Below are 6,799 nucleotides of genomic sequence, written 5' to 3' on the forward strand. Positions count from 1 at the left end.
GTGACTCAATGTGAGTTAGTGAGGTGGTAACACTGTGAAGGGGCAGGAGGGGAGATGGAAAAGAGAGATGATAAGTTTTCTGAGAGTCCCTGGGGAACAGAGGGCAGGTACTGGCAGGGAGGGGTGGTGTCAGGAGGATTTGCTCTTGGCCCTATTGGAGGCAGTGTCACATTAAGAGAGGACTTGTGGCTGAACTTGCTAGTCCTGGAGAGTAATGTCCTGGTAAGAACCCTGGGACAGGACTGCCAGTCTCTTAAAGATAACATCCTGAGAGGATCCCATCCCCACAGACACTGGTTTGATCTGCAAGTCTCATTACCTGGTTATCACTCTGGAGGTGGTCTCATTAATGACCGCCAAAAGAAGATGGAAAGCAGCTCATAAGGCTTGACACCATGGAGGAACAACACTAGTCATTCTCAGCTTGAGGCTGGGAACCATGTTAATTACAGATAGCTGTTGTGGGATTTTCTTCTTCCTGGAGACAGCTGATTTCAAGTTCTCTTGCAGGAGGTAAGTGCTGACCGGCCCCACACAGTGCCTATCACTAGATAGTGGCTGCAGCACTGAATCTCCTGGGAGCTGCTGTCCATCAAATGGCTTCAAAACCATGTCTTTCCCTTTAGCATCCTGGCTGCAGGTAAAACTTCATGGAGGGTCAGGCGTTGGTGGCATATGTCTTTAATCCCAGCACTTGGGAGGCAGAGGCAGGCGGATCTCTGTGAGTTTGAGGCCAGCCTGGTCTCCAGAGCCAGTGCCAGGATAGGCTCCAAAGCTACACAGAGAAACCCTGTCTCAAAATACCAAAAAAAAACACAAAAAAAAAAAACAAAAAAACTTCATGGGAGGTTGCTTCCAACTCTACCATTGGCTCCTCGAATGATCTCAGCAAAATTGTCAGCAATTTCTCAAGTCTCACATCCTCTATATCTTCGGACAGCCTAGGATCAGATGAAACTCTGGCCAATGATTGTCAAGATAAAGGCAATTAATAAAAGTTCATTGAGCAGGGTGTGGTGGTGTATGCATTTGGGAGTCAGAAACAGGCAGATCTTTCTTGAGTTCAAGGCCAGCCTGGTTTACATGGCAAATTCCAGGCCAACCAGGGCTAAAAAGTGGGATTTTGTCTCCCTTCCCTCCAAATAAACCCCTCCCCCCACAAAAACCAAACATTGAACATAAAGTTCTGGACTATTATGAGAAGGTAGTTCCTGGCCTCACAGGTTCTGGTCCGAGTTGGAGAAACAAGACTACAGGAAAAATCAGATCAATGATAGATGGAAGAATTGATGTAAAAGAGTTGGAATTTGTATTGAGATGGTGGACTCCCTTTTATCCTGTTAAGAAAAGGCTAGGATTTTAGATGGAGCATATTTGACAGCAAGTGAACTGCGGCTGAAGCTGGGGATGAGTACATGGTTGCTAGTCACTAAACAAGGACTGAATTCTGTCCATAACTTGTCAGTCTCTCCTGTGTTCCTTTAAGTACCTGATCTTCACCAAACTAAGAAGGGTTGGTGAGTAGCCTCTTGACATTTTGTCTGGACTTTTCTATGATTCCTGACTTTGGTGGAGCCTGGTCCACATAGTGAGATCACTAGTCCTTGTCCCCCTTTTCCAGTTAAGGCAAACAGATTTCCATAGGTCTGTCACCTTATACCTTTTATTTTTCTCCTCCTCCTATTGAGCATGTTAGTCTGAGGAGGTCAAAACAAGGTTTTAGCTAATTTTCCTTCTTAAATAATGTATGATTAGTGTACAAGGTAGTAAGTTCTGTTCCTGTCAACAGGGAGCTGATTGGCTTTGAGACAGGCAGCAAGCCTGCTTTTCTTCTATTATAACACAAATAGCACTTAATGTAGATGTTCTGGTTGTTTTTTGTTTGTCTTGTATTGGGGGGGGGAGGTGTCTGTGCTTTGAGATAAGCTAGGGTTATCTGGAACGAGGAAATATCAGTTGAAAATTCCTCTGTAAGATGAACCTTTAGGCAAGTCTTGTTTTCTTGATTAGTGTTAGATGTAGGAGGGCCCAGCCCACTATAGATGGTACCACCCCTGGACTGGTGATCCTAGTGGTATAAGAAAGCAGGTTGAACAAAGCATATGGAGCAAGTCAGTAATCAAAGTGTGGCTTCTGTTTCAGTTTCTTCCTCCAGGTTCTGACTTCCTTTGGTGATAGACCTGAGAGTTGCTTTTGGTTATAGTGTTGTATCACGGCAGTAGAAACATAACTAAGGAGGGTTCTTCTTTTGTGTGGGTGTGTACATTTAGGTGTGTGCATGTTGGTGTGTTTGTGTGTGTAGATCAGAAGTTGACACAGTATGTCTTCGTCAATTGCTCTCTGCTTTATTTTTTTGAGACAAAGTCTCTCAGTGGACTTGGAGCTCACTGTTTTGGCTAGCCTGGCTGAACAGTGAACCCCAGGAATCCTTCTGTCTCTGCCTCTGAAACACTGATATTACAAGTGTGTCCTACTGTGCTCCGCTGTTTACATGGATGTTGGGGATCAAACATAGGTCCTTGTGCTTGTATACCTCCCTAACCCCAGTGAAGCTGTTTTGATGGGAAGATTACTTTTTTATTTTTGGCAAGGAAGCTTCAGTTTCCATGGCTGTGCCAGATGTTGCTATAGCATCATAGAAATGAGAAAGCAAGGACCCAGAGTCGGGAGGATTTCCCTTGCTGATCTCTTTTTCTGTCCTTCCTGGACTCCACTTATTATGCTGTCTATGTGTGACCCCTATGCGTCTTGCTTTGCTTTTATGTTTCCAAAATCTGTACTAGTGCTCAAATGACATGTGCTATAAAAATGGAACCCTGGACTCTGTAACATGTGTCATTGACAAGATTTGTGTGCCTATTACTGTCAGGCTGGGTGAACAGTGAGTTGGTGAGAGGGCCCAGGGAGGGAGCATAGGAAAGCATTTAAAAACCTATTGTGTCTTGGATGGGAGAGAGAGAAAAAAATCCTTTCGGTGTGGTTGCTGGGTGTGGCTGTAAAATCTTGAAAGTGGAGGGGATAAAAATAGCTGCTGGTTAGGACTCTATGACTGCTTGCTGCTTGAACTCAGCTGTAACCAGAAGTGGAGACACCTTGAAGGCCTCTGTCAGTTAGACTCTGGAAGAAGCAAATGGGCTAGAGCTGAGGAAGCAGCAGTGTTGGGAGACTAGAAGGTAGGGTTTCTCTCACACCTGGATTTCCAGGATTTCAGCCATCCCCAAGTCATATCCATTCCCAGAAAGGCTTATTGCCACAGCCAACTTCAGCTTTCGAATATCTTTGCCAAGCCTCAAGGCATGACTCTTGTGGTTTGTGCGAGCACTGTAGTCAGGGCCCTGGCTCTCCAGTTTGGCAACGGTATACCATCAGGAGTCTGGAGTTCAAACCCAACCTTTGCTCTCACATTGCCCTACTGTTACAACAGAGCCATGGCTCAGAGTTCCTAGTACCCTCACAATGCTACTGTGAGTAGCAAATGGAATGTTCAACAGGCCTGGACCTTCAGCTTGGGTCTGTTGGCTTGCCCAGACTCTCAGCCTGCCCCAGCTTTCCTCAGCTGCCCCAGCTACATCCATTTTTCTTGGGAAGTGGAACATGGTGGGGAAGCTGGAACCTTTTATCAGCACTCTGGGGGAAAAAGTTCAAGTGAGAAAAGGATTACATTTGCAAGTAATGACTAATTGAAGGCTTTGGAATTCTTGGAGGTTGGTTTTTTTTTTTTCCCCTTTTGCTTAGTTCTCTGAGGTCATGGGTAGCAAGAGATAGCTCCATGAAGGCTGTGAATAGAGTCATTTGAGTTAGCTTCTTCTATTTCTTCATCTTATGGAGGTCTCTTCCCCCCCTTTTTTTAAATTTTTACATTCCAATCCCAGTTTCCTCTTTCTCTCCTCCCATTACTCCCCCCCATCTGCTCTTCAGACAAGGTAAGGCCTCCCCTAGGAAGTCTACTAAGTCTGTCCCATCATCTCATTGAGGACCAAGGTACCTCTCCACCCCCACACCCCTATGTCTAGGCTGGGCAAGGTATCTCTCCATATAGAATGGGCTCCACTAAGTTAGTTTGTGAATTAGTGTTAGGTCTTGGACCCACTGCCAATGACCTCATATATTGTCCCAGAAGCACCATTGTCACCTATATTAAGGGAGTCTAGTTCTGTCTTATGCAGGTTCCCCATTTGTCAGACCTGAGTCAGTGATCTCTCACTAGCTTGGGTCAGCTGATTCTGTGGGTTTCACCATCATGGTCTTGACCCCTTTGTTCATATTATCTCTCCTCCCTCATTTCAGTTGTACTCTAGGAGTTTGGCCCATTCGTTAGTTGTGGATTTCTGCGTCTGCTTACCTCTGTTTCTGGAAGAGGGTTCTACCTTCTCTGGGGCTGTGGATTGTAGGCCAGGTATCTTTTGCTTTATGTCTAGTATCCACTTATGAATGAGTACATACTAAATTTTGTCTTTCTGGTTTTGGGTTTCCTCATTCAGGATGTTTTTTTCTAGTTCTGTCCGTTTGCCTGCGAATTTGTTTAGAGGGCTCTTAGTGTTCTGCTAAGTATGCTGGGAAGGGGCAGGTCATTTGAAACCTAAAGTTACTATTTAAGAAAATCTCATTAGGAATTGGGGATGTAGCTCAGTTGGTACTGTTTGCACCTAGATGCATGAAGTCCTAGGTTTATCCTGGTGTGGTGGCCCATATTCTTAATCCCAGCACTTGGGAGTTGGTAGCAAGAGGATAAAAACTTCAAGATCATCCTAAACTACATAGCTAGTGTGGAGCCAGCCTGGATTCATGAGACCCTGTCTTTAAAAACAAAGTAAATAATGGCAAATAACAATTGCTCATTTGCTTTTAAAACAAACTTCAGCTCTTACTGCCCAAGGTCCCAGCCTTGCCACAGATGGTCCTGTCACTGCTTGCTTCTCTGCAGGGCTCTTATTCTTCCCTCCTCGTTCCTCCTCTGATTCTCTAGGGCTCCTACCCCCACACCTGTCTCCTGCCCTTCTCTTCCTCCATGCCTACCCATTAAGTTACATCATAGGGAATGCAGCTTAACCTAAGAAACATGAGGGACCCACCGTAGAGGGATCCCCTGGAGGGCTGCCCTGCCTCTTTCAACTGCTTGCTAGCCTTGGCAGCTAAGCAGCAGCTGTCTATGGGTGGCACCAGTCCAGCTCATTCAGAGAATTGAGGCACAATTCTGTCTGTTTTCATGGTCATACCTATGTATAGTGTCCCTCTGGGGATCACAGCCTTAAGGACAAAGGCTGCCCTTTTGCCGATTCCTTAGTGCAGTAATGCTATGTTTGTAACATAAATAACAGCCCTCAGAGCATTTTATGCAGATCCCTTGTTTTAGCAGGTAGGAAATATCCAGAAGTCAAAATTGAAAATTTAGGGAGCTTTGAACAGTGGGTTTGTATGTTTGTTGTTTTTCCACACAGGGTTTCCCTGTTTGGCTTTGGAGCCTGTCCTGGAACTTGCTCTGTGGACCAGGCTGGCCTCTAACTCTCTGAGATCCACCTGCCTCTGCTTCCCAAGATTTGAGATTAAAGACTTGTGCTATCATCGCCCAGCCAAACAGTGGCTATTTTGGTGGCAGAACAGAATACTTTATTCACTTTGGTTTTTTTTTTTTTTTTTTTTTTTGTGTGTGTGCGTGTGTGTGTGTGTGTGTTTGAGACAGGGTTTCTCTGTGGCTTTGGAGGCTATCCTGGAACTAGCTCTTGTAGACCACGCTGGTCTCGTACTCACAGAGATCTGCCAGCATCTGCCTCTTGAGTGCTGGGACTAAAGGCGTGAGCCACACCCGCCCTGCTATCCACTTAGTTTTATATAAAACTTCTTGTGTTATTTTGTTTTCCTTTTTGGTGTTGGTGATGGAACCCAGGCCTCGAAAGTGCTGTGAGATATCATTCTTCCACTGCCCTACTCTTTGCTGTTTTTTCCAAGAAGAGATTCACTGTTGCTAAAGAGAATATACTAGTAGGGCAGGAAAGGGAGCATCATTCAGTAATCCTGTGGGTTTCCTAGCAACTTGGGAGCCCAGTGGGTACTTAACACAGAATGCTGCTTGGCTTAGCAACTCCTGATCTTGAAAGGTTGGGAGAGAACTGGAGGTTTGAATAAGCCATTTGTTAGTATTCAGACATCTGTACTGGCCTGCCCTTGGGGTTCTGACAGGATATGCCCTCAGCTCCAGCCACTAAGAGCACCACCTGTGCACATTCACTGTGTTCCCTTTTAAAAGGTCCCTGCCTACGCCCTCCCCCCCATCCTCTTTCCTCTCTTCAGATGCTCCTGTGCCTGGAGACCAGTCTTTCCCCTTCCCTTTTTATCATCCTTTTCCCTAATAAAAAACTCCTCCACTTAACTCTGTTGCATGGTGTCTTTCTCTCTGGCTCCACTTTTTAAAAATTACAATACCATGGGCCTTTGATGTGAATCACCTTTGAGGCATCTGCTGGGACAGTGTGGGAAGAAGCTCAAATAAAACTCTCACCTTGGGAAGGGCACTAAGAGGTAGTAGATACCAGATGTAGACACCAGAGGGTGAGTAGAAAGGATATTTCAGATGCAGGAAACAGCAAAAAGTTGGTAAGGAGGCAGGACTTACACTGGGGCAGGCCAGTCTGGATTAGAGGGAGGGTATGGTAGGTATAAGAAACATTGGGAAGTTTGCAAAGCCAGGAAAGGGAGCTTTGGGCTGGGTTGCAAGGCAGATGGGAGCCACAGCAGTCTGTACAGGGGTTGTCCTGGAGGAGTTCTAGTTGCCATGTGTACAGGGTAGAGGGATGAAATCTAG

Source organism: Cricetulus griseus, chromosome 4 (genome assembly GCF_003668045.3).
Source record: "Cricetulus griseus strain 17A/GY chromosome 4, alternate assembly CriGri-PICRH-1.0, whole genome shotgun sequence".
Classification (NCBI taxonomy): domain Eukaryota; kingdom Metazoa; phylum Chordata; class Mammalia; order Rodentia; family Cricetidae; genus Cricetulus; species Cricetulus griseus.